This window comes from Macaca mulatta, chromosome 3 (assembly GCF_049350105.2).
Source record: "Macaca mulatta isolate MMU2019108-1 chromosome 3, T2T-MMU8v2.0, whole genome shotgun sequence".
Classification (NCBI taxonomy): domain Eukaryota; kingdom Metazoa; phylum Chordata; class Mammalia; order Primates; family Cercopithecidae; genus Macaca; species Macaca mulatta.
In genome coordinates, this window is record NC_133408.1 from 40,649,236 (window position 1) to 40,670,799 (window position 21,564).

A 21,564-nucleotide genomic window follows, 5' to 3' on the forward strand; every position below is an offset into this window, starting at 1 on the left:
AGCACTTTGGTAGGCCAAGGCAGGTGGATCATCAGAGGTCAGGAGCTCAAGACCAGCCTGACCAAAATGGTGCAATGCTCCTACTAAAAATACAAAAAATTAGGCAAGCATGGTGGTGGGCGCCTGTAATCCCAGCTATCCCAGAGGCTGAAGCAGGAGAATCACTTGAACTCAGAAGACAGAGGTTACAGTGAGCCAAGATCGTGCCATTGCACTCCAGCCTGGGTGACAAGAGTGAAACGCCATCTCAGAAGGTCAAAAAAAAAAAAAAAAGCCTCCCAACCCACCTCTCTCCTTCCGCCTTTCACCCTGCCTGCATGCTACCTTCCACTCTCAAACATTTCAGAAAAAAAAATTATATCCACAGAGAAAGAAAGTACAAATGGGGTGAAATGTTTGGGGAATCTGAGGGAAGAGTATATGGGAATTCTCTGTACTATTTTTGCAACTTTTCCATAAGTCTGGATTATTTCGAATTCAAGAGTTAAACAAAGGAAAAAAAAACACACTATCTCCCTTTGTGAATCCATCCTGTCTTTCCCCTGGCAACTTAAGGACGCTCTCAACTAACACATCTATTTTTTCATGAACACTAAAAGAACTCTTGCCTAGTATTGACTTTCTGTGCTTGGCAGTAGAAGTGTGTGTGTGTGTGTGTGTGTGCGTGTGTATTTCATATATATGTGTGTATATATATGTGTGTGGTGTGTATGTATATATAGAGAGGGAGAAATATATATATGAGTATATATATAAATATATAGTATATTTACAATGGTAATGTGTATATATATAAATATATGTGTGTGTGTAGATATATATAATACATACCCCATAGCCTGTCCTTAACCAGTTCTAAACGTAGTCAGAAAAACACATACCTAAGCAGAGAATTTCAAAATAATATGATGAATATTTTGATAGAGGGATGGGTTGCTATGGAACACGCTGCTAAGACACAAAACCTCCTAGATGGGACAATGAATGAACAAAGTTTTGTACCTATAGGCACCCCTCTGATATCCCCTCAAACGTTTATAGTTATATGCATTTGCTTCCCCCAGGACCCCTATTTCATAAGGGTTAGTCCTAGAGCCTAGCAAGTTCCTACTACAGCTGGCACACATATGCCATTCAAGAAACAGTGGCGGAGTGAATGATGAGTTAAGAACCATTTGTCAGCCAGTGCTCAGTAATACAACATGCACTGGTATGCAAATTATATTTTTGTTGAAAGCAACAGCAGGATCACAAATTATCTTTCCAGAGAAAGCAAATCTCAAAAGCTTCTTTACCCTACTAAAGCACATTATAAGAAGCTCCCCTTATATAAAAGAAAACCTCCTCATTTGTTATCAATGGCATGTAACCCTGATAAGCCTCCGACTCTGATGACACCTCTTCCGTCCCCAGGGCTAGATAAAGGAGGTTCTGGAAACCCTGGTAGTTGTGAAGGTGGCTCCCAGCTCTGACACTCTTGAACCCTGCGGGCGCGGAGGTCACACAGCAGAAGAACAACCGAGGGAAGCATCATCAGGCTTCGAATATGTTTGAACCAGAGACGGCAAATAGGCTGCAGCCAACTGAAAACACCAGAGATTCATGGTGGCCACCTAAGGGGTTATGCTCTTAAAAAACAAAAATTAAAAATAAAAATTAAAAAATTAAGAAAGGAAGGGGTCAAGAATCCATCAGGTCTGACTGAGACGTGTATCAGTGACTAAGCCACGGGAATACCCCCAGCAACACTGCCAGGAGAAACGTCTCACATGGATTTGGCTAGAAATACAGTTGTCTTTAACAAATTAACACTGAATAAATCCTGACTTATTAGAGCCTGTGAGAATGACATTCTCAATGATAACAGTTATCACTACAATCTCCAAACATCTGGGATCCTGCAGGGAGGAACTGTGACAGCGCAGGCCACATGTCCAGAATGCTTCCCAGACTGCCTGTTAAAGAATAAAAAAAATGAAACCCCCTCTAAGAATGTCTTCACTCACATTTAGCCAGTTGTTCCTTTGTGTGCATCTCTGTGCTAAAATGGCCATTCTTCCCCACAGCCTGAAGTCATATGCTACAATAAATGAGACTCACATGAAGCCAGAAACGTGCAGATGCGAGGAAACCAACACAAACGAAATGGGCTGGAGAGTGTGGCCAGGAGGATGGTACTTCCCAGGAAGCAATTACTTCATCTCTGCCCATGAAGCAGGCAGTTGTCACTGTTCCCCAGGCCCACGCCAGCCACTCGAAGTACGTTCTAACCAAACTACCTCCAACAATCAACGTCAATACACCACACAATTGGCTTCTGAAAGGACACCTTGCAACCAACAAGAAACTGTTAGCACAACTTTGACAAACTGTGCAACTAAAAACCTTGGAAAGGGATAAACACTGCCACATTTTGACTCCAATACTGTTACGTGGTAGCACTGCAATAATTCACTGAAACAAAAGAATGAATGAGGAATACGTTTATATAGGAATCAGAGGAAGCATGACTAATCATTTAAAGAAATAGGTCAAGAAACTGCTAGGTTCAAATGCTACCGTGAGACACTGTCAGGGCCTTAGGGAAATTCACTTCTCTTGGTCCTGTTTCTAGGTTCATCAAAAACCAGCTTTGGAGTAGGGAATCTGTTGCTTCCCAAACCTTCCTTCTGTGATTCCAGCCCAGATTTTAGGACTGCTCTCCCGCTTGGTATATGAAAGCCCTTTCTATGTATAATAGCAAGAGTATATTTCTGTGTTGAATGCGGTTTGGGACCTACTCTATGAGGCAGAATATCATCATGGAACTTTAAGCATGACAAGGCGCACTCTAGATAAGGATGACACATAAGATGTGGCCATACACTTGTGCATGCCTGGCAGGGAGGTGGGGAAGTCTCATTTAATGAAGCCAGGGTGCCTGTTGCACCTGAACATCCTCAGTCCACATCAAGTTCACAACGTCCTTCTGACATCAAACCACAGGTATCACATACTTTTCCATACTTTCTACCCAAGATTAAAATATGCAGAGCACCGTGATAAAGACACCTCCATTCCCAGCATGTTGGCTCTCGTTCTGTAGAATTACATACTTTCGGTGCAAATGGTGACCAGGTTCCAGCCGCAAGCAAGACTGGGCTCCGTGGGGACAGCAGGCCCTGCAGGAGCTACCACTCCTGTCGCCACAGTCTGATGCAGCTGCAGAGAAGCTGTGGCTGAGGCCATTCACTTTGTGAGAGAACCGCACAGGAGGGAAAAGGTAGGGAAAGTCGGGAAGAGGGCAATGTCATGCTTCTGAGCCCAAGCCAAGCCATCGCATCCCCTGTGACTTGCACGTATATGCCCAGATGGCCTGAAGTAACTGAAGAATCACAAAAGAAGTGCAAATGCCCTGTCCCACCTTAACTGATGACATTCTACCACAAAAGAAGTGAAAATGACGGGTCCTTACCTTAAGTGATTATATTATCTTGTGAAATTCCTTTTCCTGGCTCATCCTGGCTCAAAAAGCTCCCACACTGAGCACCTTGTGACCCTCACTCCTGCCCGCCACAGAACCCCCTTTTGACTGTAATTTTCCTTTACCTACCCAAACCCTATAAAACGGCCCCACCCTTATCTCCCTTCGCTGACTCTCTTTTTGGACTCAGCCCGCCTGCACCCAGGTGATTAAAAAGCTTTATTGCTCACACAAAGCCTGTTTGGTGGTCTCTTCGCACAGACGCGCATGACAGGCAGGTGCAGAGCCAGGAAAGGACCAGTGATGAGAACAGAAAGGAATGCGTCTCCCTGTACACACACTCGGATTTTATGACAATGTGCGCAGGGGGCTGAACTGGATGCCTGAGAACATTCCTCCAAGTTCTTTTGCTGATTTTCTAAATATTGGTGTAAAATCTGAACTCAGAAAAATTTTTTTTAAATCGCTTCAATCAACATCTTTGTCTAGTGCTCAGCATCATATCTACGTGATCATCTAGAAAACCAACTTTTGTTCTAAGGCTCACATACTCCTATAAAGTCCCAGAGATTTTACAAGGGAATGCACCTCTCATTCGCATCAAGAACACACACAACTACCATTACAGAAATGCTTAATTTGCTTACATAATTTTTTAAACACCCAGATTTGAAATACAACAGAGAAGACAACTTTTTGATAGCTCTGCTTTTCAACTGCGAACTGCGGGTGGAGAAAATAACCTGCCATGATTTCTAACCAGCCAACAACCTGTCTTCCCTGGCTGCAGTAGGAGCAATCTTTCTGAGCTCAGGATGAAAAAGACCCCAGCTGTTCAGGGGACAGATAGTCATCAGTTCTCAGCGGGCTTCCCGAGTCCCAAATCCCCATGTGATACGTGGAAGTAAAAAGCTATCAATGACCAAGCATCTGAACGCTTATCCCACCTCACCATCTGATTCTCCTGCCATGCAAATTTAAAATTCTTAAGCCTACTATCAGAGAATAGAGTTGGTGCTGCATCTGTCTTCCTAAAATTACGGATAATTACCAGCCCACAATGGCTTCTAATCAGATTTGAGTAGTCCCTTAGACAGGAAGCTAAAGTGCCTCAGCCCTAAACTGAGAAGAAAACAGAAACTGGAATGTTCTAGATTTGATTTTTTCCCCCTTGTTCTAAAGTGGCTGTTCACGAATCTCCTTCTACTGTCTTGTTTATAAAATGTATGAGAAAGAGGGAAATTCAAAGATATGATAGAAATGGCCACGTTTTCTAGGTACAAACTTTGTGAACATTATTTTAGGTGCTGGGCTTTTTCTCCACAAATTGTGAGCCTGGAGGACATTTTCCCCCTCGTGGTTACACATTCAGAGTCAGGGAAAGTGGCTTTAGCAGTAAAGAGGGGAGTGCACTGAGAAGTGACCGGACACTGAGAAGGATAGACAGGGACTCTACCTCGGTGGCCTACAGCATTCCTGGGCCTCCACCTTTACTTTTCTATCTGTACAAGGGATCTAAAGGCCCGTGATTCTAGGCCACGACAGCTCTTCATACACACATACACTAACATCACACGCCTATGTGAAAAGTTGTGACACCTGGCTGATTTCCTGAAGAAGTTATCTTGTATCATTTCTACTCATGTACTCCACCTCCTTCCAGACAAGTATCTGAGGATGATGGGCTATCCCACAGCCATGTGTGTAACCTCTGCTGCTTATGATCCCTGTTCACATAGCATTTTCCAAAAGCATTTGGTGTGAAGTGACAGAAGAAAGAATAAGGTTCTTTCAGCCCATTCATTCATTCATTCATTCAACAAATATTGACTGACTATCTACGTGCCAGGCACTGGTGATATAACAGGGAACATATATTTTTGTAGGTAGAGACAGACAACCAAAAAGTATGTTAAAGAGTGATCAACGCTATAGAGGAAAATACACCAGGAAACAGGAAAGAAGAATACCCCTAGCCACCCTACACTGGGGTGACGCTAGTGTTACAAAATGGAAACAGCGGCCAGGCGCGGTGGCTCACACCTGTATTCTCAGCTCTTTGGGAGCCTGAGGCAGGCAGATCACCTGAGTTCAGGAGTTCAAGATCAGCCTGACCAATGCGGCGAAACCTTGTCTCTACTAAAAACATAAAAATTAGCTGGACGTGGTGGCACACGCCTGTAATCTTAGTTACTCAGGAAGCTGAGGCACAAGAATCACTTGAACCTGGGAGGCAGAGGTTGGAGTGAGCCGAGAGCGTGCCACTGCACTCCAGCCTGGGTGACAGAGAAAGACTCTGTCTCAAAAAATGTAAAAATAAAAAAAAAATGTAAACAGAGAATAAGATACCAAAAGAAAGAACATGAACGATTAATTGTAACAAAAGCCTTTGTAAACTAATACTTTCCTTCCTGGATCCTTGTCCCTTACAAATGGAAAAAAAGGGCAGAGAGGGGGTAGCATCCAAATGATGTTTTAAGATGGCTTGGGGTTTCAGATGTCTGACAGTCATACTCACGTACTTCAAGGAAAAAGCTCTAGCTCTATAAGCCATCTGGGCAATGGTTTAATGTCTTTTTTTTTTTTTTTTCAGAGAGTTTTAAAATACAGGAAAACTTGTGTGTTTATTTGGCTGCTCTGTGCCTGCACACGTGCAAACTCTGCTAACAGGTTTTTCCATGTTTTGCTGAATTTACCAGCTTGCCATAAACAGGCTTCCAAGTCTTAATTGTCTATAAATAGCACAAACACCCAAAAATGCAAATCAAGACAAGCTGTCCCTTCAACTGCTGCTGCCATGATGATGGCGAGCGACCATTGGCCAAATCAATACGCGGAGACTGAAGCTGTCCGGCAGAGAGCACAAGGTCGAGTGCTTTTCCCATAACATTTAAAGAAACAAGCGGAAACGGCTCTCCACACAGGACAGACACATCCTTTGTTCTTTGAATAAATCCTGCCAATGCCGAAAATACTTTCTCCATCACACTATCTATATGGAATTCAACTTCCTTCCAATACCATGAGTAACGCCAGTGATAGACTATGTTTAGCCATAGTGACCCATTAGCATTCTTTTTCCTCTAAAATGTTGAAATAACATTGAGTGTGCACTCACGAGGTGCCAGGCTCTGAGTTTGATCTCGTCTAGTTCTCATTGAAATCCTGTAAGATCAGTACCATATTCTCTCATTTTTCATAGATGAGGAAACTGAGGCATAGAAAGGCTAAGTAAGTTGTCCATGGTCACAGGTTATTTAGAAACTTTTCTTCAAACTTTCAAAAGTTAACTACTGCCACTATTACAAATGAGTTTTTGTTTGTTTGTTTGTTTTTTTGGGGACAAGGTCTTGCTGTGACCAGAGTGGAGTGCAGTGGCGTGATGATGGTTCACTGCAGCCTCGACTTCCCAGGCTCAAGTGATTCTCGAACTTCAGCCTCTCCAGTAGCGGGGATTACAGGCAGGAGCCACCACATCTGGCTAATTTTTTAATTTTTATTTTTTGTAGGAATGGGGTTTCACCATGTTGCCCAGACTGGTTCCAAACTCTGGGCTCAAGAGATCCTCCCAGGTCGGCCTCCCAAAGTGCTGGGATTACAGGTGTAAGCCGCTGTGCACAGCCCTACAAATGTGACTCATACAAAGTCAGAGCAGTGAGCAGGAAGAGAACAGAGACTTCAGCCAGTCTCCTGGCTGTGGCAACACCATATCCCTCCTCCATACCGTAATGTGTCTACACCCACCAAGCTCCTAGACATTGAAGGCAGGCCAGCTCAGAGACGAAACATTAGTCAAGAAAGAGAAGATGCAGACACGCGTCTTGATTTCAGCTCGAGCGTGCCTCTCTGCCCTGCAGCTGCACAGGCAGAAACCAGGGGCTGTGAGTCTCAGGCAGTGTGTTTGGTTCCTGGCAGGTAATCTTTTGGGAGACCATCCCATACAATTAGTGTTACACTTCTCAAAAAGGAAGTGTGACTTTTATAGAAAAATCGATTGCATTTGGGAGAAAGGCCTAACAAAACCACAAAAGGATAATACATTCATACAACAACAAATTCAATTCATCCGTCACAAACTGAAATCCCAAATCCCTCTGGGCACACAGCTGCTTTTCTGAGCTGAAATTCAACTCTAGTTGAGAAACAGGTCAACTTTTCTAAAAAGATTTCTTTTTCACATGCCTTCAATAAAAATTCCTTTCCCTCACTTGTCATTTTCCAGATTTAATGGCTCTGTTGGCCTTCCTCTCATTCAGGCCGTGAACACTGACTGCATGTCTACTACCGCCCGAACTCCAAGGGAGGCACCCTAGGGAACACAGATGACCGCAGCACAGCGACACCCTCAAGGAGCACACACGGGGAAGGCAAGATGATACAATCGCAGACTTCACACAGAAAAGAACGTGGCATCCATACCCCGTCCCATTTCTAGAAAACAACGATGCTGACTTAGTAACATTTACCAAACAGCTTGCAGTGTGGAGGCAGGCACGAGGGGGCCCCGGGGCGTGCAAGCAACGTGGAGACAGGAGACGCCCCCACGCACAAGGGCCAGCCTGGGGGCCTGCAGAAATGCCCATGCATCTGGGAAGAGGGAGAGAGGACAAGATACTTAAATGCTCCAAAATGAATAGAAGCCTCCCAAGAACTTCCCCCGAAATGGGGCAGGGATTTACAAAAGACCAAACCGAGCATGCGCAGTTACCTGAGCATAGCGCCACCAGAGCAAGCTATCAAGGAAGAAACAGGGTCACTAGAAGCCTGAGCCTCTACTCCCAGCTCTGCAACTCATTCACCCTATGACCTTGGTGAAGGCTCTTAGCTTCTGTGAGCCACAAGAGAATCATGGAAAAACAGAAGATATGAAAGTGCTCTACCTTTTTCACAGAACTGCTGAGGGAATAAAATCAGATAACAGATTTTAAAATTCTCTGTGAGTTACAAAGCAAAATGCAAACGTATGAAATCATTCTTACCATTAATAACAGCACTGTAAAATTAAGAGCAGAGTTAAGACCACAGCATTTTCCACCCCCCGACTCCCGAGAGAAATAGTGAGTCCAGCTGAGGTATTTGGGCAACCCCAGTATCTAGGCTTTGAGAGCCTCAAACCGCTCATGAACTCTGACAGTATCACTCCAGTCCAGTGCTCATTAAGTTCCAAGACAGCCAACTGATATAGAATACTACAGCTTTTTCAGCTGGGCTTGAAGCCCTCCAAGCTCACAGCACAGCTAAACAATGAAGAGGTTTTCTGCCACTAGACTCAAAAGCTGGCTTTTGTAAATTCCCATAGAAAGAACATTCAAGGCCAGGCGTGGCGGCACATGCCTGTAATCCCAGCAATTTGGGAAGCCGAGGCAGGAGGATCACCTGAGGTCAGAAGTTCAAGAACAGCCTGGCCAATATGGCAAAGCCTCATCTGTACTAAAAATACAAAAATTAGCCAGGCATGCTGGTGGGCACCTGTAATCCCAGCTACTCGGGAGGCTGAGGCAGGAAAATCGCTTGAACTCAGGAGGCCAAGGTTGCAGTGAGCTGAGATCACGCCACTGCACTCCAGCCTGGGCGACAAGAACGAAACTCCATCTCAAAGGAAAAAAAAAGAAAGAGCATTCTTTTTTGCTGATGTTAAATTTCCTGTGCTTAACACAGAGAAATCATACAACACTGAAATCCTGAAAAACATATCATAAAAAGCATTTAGTGACTGAAAAGACATTCAATATAACCTGTAACAGTGAGTTCCCCTCCTCTTTCCAGCCAGCTCCACTAACGCTGTGACCCTTAACAATGCTTTCACTAACACAGAGGAAAATTAATAGGACCGCTTACCCCTCTCAGCTGACAGCTAAACCACTGTTTCTCCCTGGGCTCACTAAAGATGACCTTACCCAAAACCAGGCTGCAATGACCCTGTAGATGTTGACTAACGATTTCAAAATTTCCATATTCTTTGTCCACTCCTAAGGAAGATGAACTGAAGCCAGGTGTCTCCAAGTCAGAACTAACAGAGGCCTTAAACATCAGATGGCCCGTTCCCTTCTTTGACAACCGGGGAATCTAAAGCTGAGATTATGGAATAAAACAGCCCGTTTAATAACAAAGCGAAAACCAAAGCCTAGTCACCCAACCTCTGGTCCAAAACTCCTGCAACAACCCAGCACCCATACAGGATGAGTCTCCCTAACCAGAAACTCCGAAATCCTCAACTTTTGAGTGTCGAGGTGATGCTCAATGAAATGTTCATTGGAACAGCTCAGACTCTGGATTTTTGAATTCAGGATGCTCAACCAGCAGGTATAATGCAAATATTCAAAAATCCAAAAAAGGAAAAAAATCTGAGACACTTCTGATTCCAAGAAGTTTGGATGAGGGATATTCAACCTGCATTTTTTTTTTCTCTCTAATGAAGGAAATTAAAAACGAGGCCCGAGCAAAGTCATTCAATCCATACTAAAGTCATTCAATAGTTTAATTAGTACCCATTTAAAGTTAAATGCTACCCGCAGATATTTAAAAGGATAAATACATACATGACTATAATCCCAGAACTTTAGAAGACCGAGGCGGGAGGATCACCTGATGTCAGGAGTCCAAGACCAGCCCAGCCAGCATGGTGAAACTCCATCTCTACTATAAATGCAAAAATTAGCCAGGCGTGGTGGCACACACCTGTTATCCCAGCTACTCGGGAGGCTGAGGTACGAGAATCGCTTGAACCTGGGGGGAGCACGTTGCAGTGAGCCGAGATCACACCCCTGTACTCCAGCCTGGACCACAGAGCAAGACTCTGTCTCAAAAAAAAAAAAAAAAAAAAGAAAGAAAGAAAAAAGAGAATTTAAATGGTGTTTTCACATGGAGCCCATGTTCCCAGAACACAAGCCCTGCTCTATGCTCCAAGGGCACACAGGGTGCCCCTTTATCTAATACTCACCGTATTCCATGGCAGCCATTAGCACGCATCTGTCCATCACACTAGACTTCCTGCACATGAGGCAGGGATCATATATTATTACCTTTCTGTCCCCAATGTCTGGCCTAGAAGACACTCAGCAAATGATTCCTGAACTAAGTCAGTTACTAAGATATGTTAAACTTGTATTAACAAAATTGATTTAATAAGTTTGCCAATGCAGCCTTCATACCACACAGCTTAAATCTCAACCTGCGAATTTATCTTGTGTACTGCTAGATTATCACCTATTAACATTCAGGAGGCACCTAGTATGTGCTAGGCATTACTAATTGCTGGGGACCTAGCAGTGACAAAACAACATTCCTTGTTCAAAGAGAAGTTCTAATATAAAGAGGAATAGAAGGAACATGCTAGATTGATGAGAGAGATAAGAAAAGGACAGGCTGCCGTGGGAAGCACCTGGTCTTGTCTGGATGGTACATAGTTAACGAAGTCTGAGTGCTTCATACAGCATAAGGTCATCTCCTCCAAAAAGCGAATGAAGCTTTGATTCCCCAGTACCAAAAGTCATCATAAAGATGTGCACAGCCATATGCTTAGTGTAGGAAGTGAAACCAAACAAACAAAGCTCCAACTTCCAGAGGCAACGGTCCAATTATGAAATCCTCTGGTTACGTTCAATTGAAATTCAAGGTATTCAAGAGGCCAATATTTAAGTGATAAATTAACCCAACCACTTAAAACTAAAGTAGTCTTTGGTTCAAGGGGTAAGGGTATACTACCTTTTACAAATTTATTAGCTCTTAATATTTACATTTAAATATGATGATGATGGTGTAATAATAACTTTACTGAGTAGTTACTATGTGTTAGGCACCAAACTAAGCACTTTACACACACATTTGCATGATCCTGTGAGATGATCATGACCCCCTGTCATCCCATTTCATAGATGAAAGTCAGGTTTATATAAGCTTAAAAAGTTGCCCCAAATGACACAGCTAGTTAGCAAAACCCAGGCAGCCTGAGTCCATAGGCCTTGTTTAAAGAAGTAATATTTATAAACTGTCCAGCACAGCGGTGGTACAAACAAGAGTTCAATAAATGCCTAAAGAGTACTTCATACCATGAAGAAAAGGTGGAATGGGTAGAGATCAGAGTAGAGTGAGTAACCGGTAAATATACTTCATGACAGGTAGTAACAGGATGTGACATTTAGGCTGTTTCCACATTTGTTTGCATAACACTTTTTCACAGTTCTAAAGCACAAGAACCATTCTAAGCTGGTGAAAGCATAAGGCATGTCTATGATCCAGGACTCCAATTCACTGTGGATCAGGGCATCTCAACCTTTACTCAACCTTTACAGTATATCAGAACCACCTGGGGGTTTTTAACAGCACTATACCTGCCCAGGCTCCATTCCTGCAGATTCTATTTCAACTGGTCGGGAGTAAGCACACATGCTTTTTTCACAGCCCCCCAGACGCAGCTAGGTTTGCAAACCACTGTCCAAGATGCTCTCACACTTCCGCTCAGTTCAACACACACTCACTGAGATTCTAAGCACTATGAATTGGGCTAAGTTAACAAGTCAGGCTCCACTCCCTAATAATATAGACAAAGAAACCAAGATCAGAGATTTATTCCAGTCCAAACCAAACAAATTGCCGGGTGAAAAAAATGCCCTGGCATAGTTTGTCATACAAAACAACTTCCTGCATCTTCCCAGTCAGTAGCCTAGAGACTGACTCTGAGCCATGAGAATTCAGAATCAGGGGGAAATGCCAGTCTGAGGCATCTGCCACACTCCTAGCACACCCCCAAAAGCACCCAGCTACATTTCACACCCACTGTCCTAACAGGGGTCGAAATAGAGAAGAGCAGTGCAATACAGAAAACAGAGCCTGCTGGGCGCCAAAAGGCTGGGGAATTCCAGTCCTAGCCCTGCTACCAATCGGTCTACTCACGTCTCTCTGGTTCTGGTGTGGCCAACAGTTACGCGAGAGGTTGAGACATAAAAGCACAGATGTCAGGCACGCTCCAACATCCAAAATACATAGAAATTAAAAAGCATTAAGGTGATATCAAGGAATGTATAGCATCAACCAGAAAAGTATCTGAAGTATTCGTTTTCCCATTCTTAAGAAATCAAAAGTGGAAGCAGAAAATTGAGCAATCAGCCTACCAGGTTGACTGGGGCAACAGAATACACTCACGGATTCTGCTCACAACAGCGGGGGTGACAGACCAAAAGGAGAACTGCAGAGCGTCCCTCTCTCCTCTGTCCACCCATGCCACCAGTACGTGAGTGCGTCCACACACAGCGCCCAGTCTCCTGTTCCACTGACGCCAGCGTCCACTCACCACAAGCCTACTAAGTGCCACATGTGCTACGATGCTCCCTCATCTCATCACCACAGACATCCCTGCTGGAGGTGAGTATGTGACAGACAAAAATCACGGAGGCCTAGGGAGGTTGAGACCCGCGTTCCCACTGCAGTGAGGGTGTGCTTGAGAGGGACCCCACGGCTGGGCCCTCCATGCCGCTCTACTCACTAATCACTCCCAGACCAGAGCAGCGAGGGGGAATTTTCTTCCTCTCACTATTTTCAGCCCCTTGGCTGACCCAGCATTCCCCAGAAAGCTATCGAGTTCTGGCAGCTCTGAGACCACAAAGCCATAAACGCACGGGACACACAGCCCATCTGTCTCTAATGGGTCTTTTACCTGTCATGCTGGTCATTTCTAAGAGCAGATGGGTTAAGAAAGACTTGGCAAGTTACCACGAAATGACCCCTCCACTCTTCCCTGGGGGAAGGCTGACTAGCGAGCAGTCAGGCCGGCTTTCTTCCCCCACTCCCTGCATTCCTGTCCCCAAGGAGCCACAGACAATCCCACCAAATATAAGCAGGAGACAGCCGCCTCCTTCCTACAGCTGGAGGGGGGAAGGGTCCTCTCGGGCCTTTCTAACTGCATGAAAACCAAACTGTGAGCTGTACTGACCCAGGCCTCACCCATGTTGCAGGCGTGTACAACCCAGGTGCCCAGTGGTATCATCAGGCAGAACTACGAATGTGCTTTCCATCGTTTTCATACAATGATTCCAGAACCGCTATCCACACAGCTCCACTTCTCACACATACGACGTGCTTCACGGATTACACAGCATGTTCACCATGGCCCTCATCTGCTCCTCCCAGCAGCCTTGTGTGATCCCTTGAGGATGCTTCCTCATACTGAGGTTTGAAACCAAAACTTTCCCAAGAACATCCAGCTAGTGTTAGAACCAGGAGATGAGGGCTTCTGATTCTAGAACCAGTATTTGTGCCACTATTCCACATGGGCCCCTCCAGGGATTTCTGCCTGATCTTAAAATGCAGACAGCAAATCTGTCTCTCTACAGTCCTGGGGTTCCCTATAGACAAGACGTCAAACTTCTAACAGAAAGCTTATACTTATTTGGAAGGCTACCTGGGATATTTCTTTTAAGTTAGTTTGTTCATGTTTTGGAAAGATTGTTCCAATGGCAATGCGGGGCATGAAGTGTAGAAAGGATTCCATGATGAGGCAGAGAAACAATTCGGTGGCTCTTACAATGGTTCCAATGAGGCATGAGGCTCAAGCAGAAAGGACAGAGGGAAAATGCATTAGAAAGAAATGCAAAATGAAGTCCACTCAGACCCAGGATGGAAAAAAGGGGATTAAGCATGATGGTGGTTTCGAGGTTGAAAGACTGATGAACAAGGACGTCATTAACTACTGCAGAGTGGTATCTGGGTCCTGGGTGCACCAGTTTGTTTAACCATTCACCTGCTGAGCAGTCTCCGGGCTGTGTCCAGTTTCTAGACTTTATAAATAATGCTGCTATGAACAGATACATATAGGTTTTTGTGTGAACATAAGTCCTCATTTATCTGGGATAACTGCCCGTGAATGTGAGTGCTGCCTCCTACAGCAATTGCACGTTTAGTTTTTTAAGAAACTGTCAAGCTGTTTTCCAGAATGGCTGTACCATCTTCCATTCCCACCAGCCAAGTGTGAGTGATTCCGTTTCCCCGCATCCTCACCAGCATTGCTCTTGTTACTACTTTTTATTTTAGGCATTCTGATAGGTGTGTAGTGACGTGGCTTTAGTGTGCATTTTTCTGATGGCTCATGATGTTGAACATCTTTTCATGTGCTTATATGTTATCTGAAATGTCTCTTCAGGTTTTTTATTCATTTTCAAACTAGACTTGGTTTCACTGCTGAATTTGGATAGTTGTTTATATATTATAGATATGAGTCCTTCATCAGACATGTGGTTTGCAAATAGTTTCTCCCAGTCTCTAGCTCCTCTTTTCATCTTTATTTTGCATTTTACATTTTAGTCCATGATCCATTTTGAGTTAATTTTTGTACAAGGTATGAGGTTTCGATCAGAGTTCAGGTTTTTTTCCTATGAATAATCAGGTAGCCAGTAACTTTTTTTTAAGAGACAAGGTCTACTCTGTCACCCAGGCTGGAGTGCAATGACAGGATCAGAGCTCACTGCAGCCTCGACTCCTAGGCTCAAGTTATCCTCCAGCCTCGACTCCTGGGCTCAAGTTATCCTCCTGCCTCAGCCTCCTGGAGTAGCTGGGACCACAGGCAGGTGCCACCATGACCAGTTAATTTTGTTAGTTTTTGTAGAGACAGGGTCTTGTGCCATGTTCCCCAGGCTGGTCTGGAACTCCTAGGCTCAAGTCATCATCCCACTTATATGGGGCCAGGCAGTGGCACATGCCTGTAATCACAGCACTTTGGGAGGATGAAGCAGGAGAATCACTTGAATCCAGGAATTCCAGACCAGCCTGAGCAACAGACGGAGGCCCTATCTCTGCAAAAAATTTTAAACATTAGCTGGGCATGGTGTTGTACACCTGTGGTCCCAGTTACTTGGGAGGCTGAGGTGGGAGGATCTCTCAAGCCTATAGGGCTGAGGCTGCAGTGAGCCGTGATTGCACCACTACACTCCAGCCTGGGAGAAAGTGAGACCCTGTCTCCAAAAAAAAAAAAAAAAAAAATAGAGCATCACCCATATTCAAGACACACATTGTCTTTTTGAAAATTTAATTACAGTTATATAATGGACATGTAAAATGTCCAGTTTGAAAGGTTGAAACATATATAACTCTAAGTATTCTTACCTTAAAATTCTGATTCCTGCCTAAGGTATCGCATACTGTTTACATAAGTATCACAATGCCTGGACAACAACTAAAAATGTGTATGAGGGAGAAAAATGATCATATATGCCTATTAATTAAGGTACATTTCCCCCTTATTACATAAAAAAGTCATCACGGCAAACCCCTGTGACTGTATCTAAAGCAAGCCTACAGTTTTACTTCTCCGTATTATAAAATGCAAGGCTACAATTCAAATACTAAACACTTCCTGAAGCCAACTGTAGTTTACTTAAAATAAATGCCTAGGGTCTATATCAAAAATACGAAAAAGCTAGCTACTTCATAGCCATTCCAATCTAAGTTCAGCTTTTCTTTTTTAATTGACACATAATTGTGTACTGTACATATGTATGAAGTACACATAGTGATGTTATAATACATGTAATGTATGTGATCAGCATAATTAGCATATCCACCATCTCAACATTTACCATTTCTTTGTGTTCGAACGTTCAATGCCCTTTCTCCAATTATCTGGAACTATATATATATATATATATTTTTTTTTTTGAGACAAAGTCTGGCTCTGTTGCCCAGGCTGGAGTGCAGTGGTGTGATCTCAGCTCACTGCAACATCTGCTTCCTAGGTTGAAGCTATTCTCCTGCCTCGGCCTCCTTGGTAACTGGGGTTACAAGGCACCCACCACTATGCCTGGCTAATTTTTGCATTTTTAGTAGAGACGGGGTTTCTCTACACATTGGCCAGGCTTGTCTCAAACTCCTGACCTCAGGTGATCCACCCACCTCAGCCTCCCAAAGTGCTAGGATTACAGGTATGAGCCACCACACCCAGCCTGAAACTATATATTCTTGTTAACTATAGTCATCCTATGTTATAGAACACTAGAACTTTTTCCTATCCAGCTATAATTTTGTATTCTTTAACAAATTTCTCCCTATCTGCCTCTTCCCCGACCCTTCTCACCCTCTAGGATCCTCTGTCTACTTTCAAATTCCATGAGATCCACTCCTTTTTGCCTTCCACATAAGTGAACATGTGCTGTGTAACTTTCTGTCCCTGGCTTATTTCATAATATCTTCCAGTTCCATCCACGTTGCTGAGAATAACAGGACTTCTTCCTGTGTTATGGCTGAATAGTACTCCACTGTGTATAAATACCACATTTTCTCTATCCATCATCTGCTGTTGGACACCGAGGCTGATTCCTTATCTTGGCTATGGTGAACAGTGCTGTAGGAAACAGAGGTGCGGATGCCCCTCCGACACTGATTTCCTTTTCTTTGGGTATCTACACTGTAGTGGGACTGCTGGATCACACTGTAAATTCATTTGCAGTTTTCTGAGGAACCTCCATACTGTTTGCCATAGTGGGTGCCGTAGCTTACTCTTACTCTTTTTCTTTTTTTCTCTTCGAGACAGAGTCTCACTGTTGCCCAGGCTGGAACACAGTGGTGCAATCTCGGCTTGCTCACTGTAGCATCCGCCTCCAGGGTTCCAGTAGTTCTCATGCCTCAGCCTCCTGAGTAGCTGGTATTATGGGCGCCCACCACTGCACCTGGTAAATTTTTGTATTTTTTAGTAAAGATGGGGTTTCACCACGTTGGCCAGGCTGGTCTTGAACTCCTGGTCTCAAGTGACCCACCCACCTCAGCTGCCCAACGGTGCTGGGATTACAGGTATGATCCACCGCTCCCAGCTAATTTTTGTGTTTTTAGTAGAGACGGGGTTTCACCATGTTGGCCAGGCTGGTTCAAACTCCTGACATCAGGTGATCTGCCCGCCTCGGCCTCCCAAAGTGCTGAGATGTCAGCGTGCGCCCCGCGCCCAGCCAGCTGCTCTAGTGCACACCCCCCTACAGTGTGTAAGAGCTCCCTTGTCTCCATAGCCTCACCAGCACTTGCTATTTTTTGTCTTTTTGATAATACTCATCCTAACAGGTGAGATGATACCTCACTGTGGTTTTGATTTGCATTTCTCTGATTATAAGTGATACTGAGCATTTTTCTCACATATTTTTTGGCCATTTGTATGTCTTCTTTAAAGAAATGTCTGTTTTATTGGGTGTGGTGACACAAACCTGTAAGCCCAGCACTCAGAACGCTAAGGCAGTAGGACAGCTTGAGCCTAGACCAGCCTAGGCAGCATAGCGAAACCCTAGCGCCAAAAAAAAAAAAAAAAAAAAAAAAAAAAAAAAAAAAGAAGAAGAAGAAGAAGAAGAAAAAAGAAATATCTGTGTCTGTTCAGCTTTTTGACCTCCAAAAATTAAGAGCCTATTTTGGAATCTGACAACCTGCCTGATTCAGAGACAATCTGTGTTTGGTTCTACTCTGCTACTTCCTATGTGACTTTGGGAAGTTCCCTTAGCCAATTTGAGCTCAACTTCCTCAACATTAACCAGGAATAAGTACCACCTACCTCTGTTGGTTAATGCTGAGGACTGAAAGGAGAACCTCCACAACGCCACTTGACAATGCCGCCTGGCAGAAACCCTTCAATGCGGGACTGGTAGGATCATCTGAAGCTAAGTACAACTTTCCTTTCCACTGTCCCAGGCTCACTCTGCGTACGATTAGCAAGGAATAGCGAATAAAGGAAACCAAAATAGTTGCTTAATTTTTAATAAGAAATTTTTCAAAAGTGGGGGTGGTGGCAAAATAGGACGGAGAGGAGGGGAAGGAAAAGCAGCCGGTCACAAGTTCTAGTCCAGGGCTCATCCCTGGCCTCCTCACTCAGGCAATCACCAGTCCCCACCTCCTGGGGAGGGGTACTTTCTCGGCTGGCTTCACCCACATGGAAGGCACTGCCACAGGTCTTCAGAAACCAGGAGCACCTTGAAATGGGCAATGTGCTTTGGGTAGGAGACCTACAATTTCCCCAAAGAAACCACGGCACAAAAGTGACCCACACAGGAGGTACCAACGGCTGTAAATACTTGGTGGCAAAAACTGATGTCATACCTTCTGTACAGGAGACACACACCCAAATAAAACTTGCCAAAATAGCAGAGAAAAAAATACAGCAGACAGCCAGTGCCATTCTGTTACAGAAATATTTATATCCCAAAGCCAGGGACCTCTCTGGAACACTGTCTTTATTTCCACGTTTCATGGAAGATGTTTGAGTGCACTCACGTGTGTCTCAACAAACTTCCAGTCCCTGCTCTAAGCCCTGTGGCTCCTCAGCAAAACCCAAAAACAAGTATCAGTTTTCCTTCTAAATGGGAAATTTCCTGACCTAGCGAACCCAGCATCAAATCCACTTATTATGAGATAGCTGATTACAGGCGAAACCCTCTAGTCCCAGGATGACTCCCCTCCTGCAGGAGCGGGAGGGATGGGCATAGCACTGGCCTGCCAGACCACATCTCCAGGCAGTTTGCAACCATGGCTGCTCAGCTGAGCCATGATAAAAATCAAAACCAAGTATCTCTGAAAAGTGTACATGTCAAGAACCAGACCTCGGACCAGACTCAGCAGAAATGGATGTTGCAAGGTTTGTTCAGAGACCTCCTCTCCATGCCCCCTCTCCCCGGGACCTCCCTCCTTGCACTAGGAGCCCAGGGCCAATGGATCGCTCCCTTACCTCTAGCGCAGAGCATTTTCAGAACCAGCTCCCAGACTGTACCAGACCCTGAAATGTATTCACTGAATGCACTATTTCTTGAAATGATCATAAATCAACTGACTATAACAACAACTGTTTTAAAAGTGTTCTCTCTCTCTCTCTCAGGAATCGTGCCATGAGTTTGAGCAAGCAGCTTTGCTTCTCTCTACTGCAATTCTATCATTTGCAAAATGTTAACAATTACTGTGTTCACCCATAGCATTGTTGTAAAAAGCCTTAAGACCCACTTCATGTAGCCTGCCTGGAGCACAGACCCTGTCACATGGTAAATGCCCACTGAAGGTGAGTTATCTGTAGCTATTATTACCTGCCACTCCAGCGAACAAAAGGAGTCGATCAGGCCTCATCGTATCACCATGAAAGGATGTCCATGTCGACTACGCAGTGAGAATAGGGGAACTCAATGTTGATCAGGTACTATTTTGTTTTTTATAGTGTGTACATATATATTTGTAGGCACACTGGAAAAGATCTGGAAGGAAATACACCCAGTGTTAATAGTGACTACCCCAAAGACACATTCATCCAAACACACAACAGAAAAACACTCACTATCTTTCTGACTTCCATATCATTTGAACTATTTTCAATAAGCGTCTATGGCTTTTGTAAAGTTTTTGAAAGGAATTTATTGCATTTTTTTCTGGAGAAACAAGCAGGAGCATGAAAAATGTGGAAACAGAAGGTTAAATGGAATGGGACTCAATGGAATTGAGTCCCAGCCAGGTTCAGCAGGTACAGGAACCACGCACCTCTCACTACAACTCAACACCAGCTCTCTCTTCTCTTGGTCCAACGGCCCAAGACTTAGAGATAAAATGTTTATTGTGATCACATCCATCACACCAAGGAGCTTGGAACCACCCTTCCAAACTCCTCTGGTTCTGTGTACCTGCCCGGGGCTGTTAGCTTTCCTCCTGTGTCTTTGGCTGACCTGTAATCCCCTAGTGGTGGAAATGCACCCTGACACTTAGCCATCATCCCCACAACACTCAGCACCGCATAGAGACCCGGGCAGTGATGCCCACTCGGACTGTGATTCTACTTATAAAGAAAAGGACCAGGGGCCAGATGCGAATTGTCTTTGGTAACTCACCAGCTGTTGCTTGAACCAGAACAAAGCCAGGTCTCCTGATGCCCAGAAAAGAGCTAGTGCCTGTCCCACTGGAAACGTGGTGAAAATGTTTTGCTTGCTGTGAAAAGATGCACTACTGGAGAAGATGGGTGCAACTTCTCATGGAGACACTCAGCCCAGATCACCAGGAAACAGGGCTGCTGGATGAGACACTTGGCCCAGATCACCAGGAAACAGGGCTGCCAGAGGAGACACTCGGCCCAGATCACCAGGAAACAGGGCTGTTGGATGAGACATGGGGCCCAGATCACCAGGAAACAGGGCTGCCGAAAGAGACACTCAGCCCAGATCACCAGGAAACAGGGCTGCCGAATGAGACACTCGGCCCAGGTCACTAGGAAACAGGGCTGCCAGATTAGACACTAAGCCCGCCCACCGGAAAGGAAATCTGGATGGGCAATGGAGGGAAATTCACACAGCCCAATGACAGCAACAGCATGAACAAAACAAAAAATACCTGACTGGAAAGCCATAGCCTGGCTAGCAGATTCGAAACAGAGCCACAATCCTAGCAGCACATATCACTGCAACACAGAGCTTCAATCAGTGTATGCACACTTTAAGTAGATATGTAAAATGTCCATGTTTTTGGAACAAGGGGTATTTGTGTGTGTGTGATGTCAAAGAAAACAGCTGAGAAGAAACTGTGGCAAGGAAATAGAAATAGTCGCCCTTACACATTGACAGTGAGATAACGGTATGGCCCCAACGGAAGGGAATCCAGCAACACCCATCAAAATTTAAAATGCGCAGAACCCTGGATCCCTCAATTCCATTTCTAGCAATGCATCCTATGAACATATTCACGCAAATATGCAAGATTTATGTACAACTCAGCATTGATTAATCCAAACGGTTGGGAACAACCTAAATACTTACCGGCGGACAACCGTGTTTATCTTATGCCAACATCTGTGTTTTTAAAAACAAGACACATAGGCTCGGCGCAGTGGCTCACGCCTGTAATCCCAGCACTTTGAGAGGCTGAGGCAGGTGGCTCACGAGGCCAAGATATCCAGACCATCCTGGCCAACATGGTGAAACCCCGTCTCTTCGAAAAATACAAAAATTATCTGGGCGTGGTGGCGCACGCCTGTAGTCCCAGCTACTCAGGAGGTTGAGGCAGGAGAATCCCTTGAAACCGGGAGGCAGAGGTTGCAGAGATCTGAGATCACGCCAGCCTGGTGACAGAGCAAGACTCTGCCTTGGAAAAACAAACAAACAAACAAAAACTGGCAACAGTGG

The 21,564-nt window shown here is 44.5% G+C and overlaps 1 pseudogene across 2 annotated transcripts in view; it reads right to left on the bottom strand.

Annotated features, from left to right (window-relative positions):
* LOC721553 (SH3 domain and tetratricopeptide repeat-containing protein 1 pseudogene) overlaps positions 1-19,657 on the bottom strand; it is a 38,820-nt pseudogene extending 19,163 nt beyond the window's left edge. Inside the window, exon 1 of one of the 2 annotated variants that reach the window (XR_013415868.1) lies at positions 19,492-19,657. The product of XR_013415868.1 is annotated as an SH3 domain and tetratricopeptide repeat-containing protein 1 pseudogene, transcript variant X1 (transcript). The remainder of the gene's footprint in view (positions 1-19,491) is intronic. The other variant, XR_013415869.1, reaches the window with a different exon arrangement.
* Between the last annotated feature and the right edge of the window lie 1,907 nt (positions 19,658-21,564).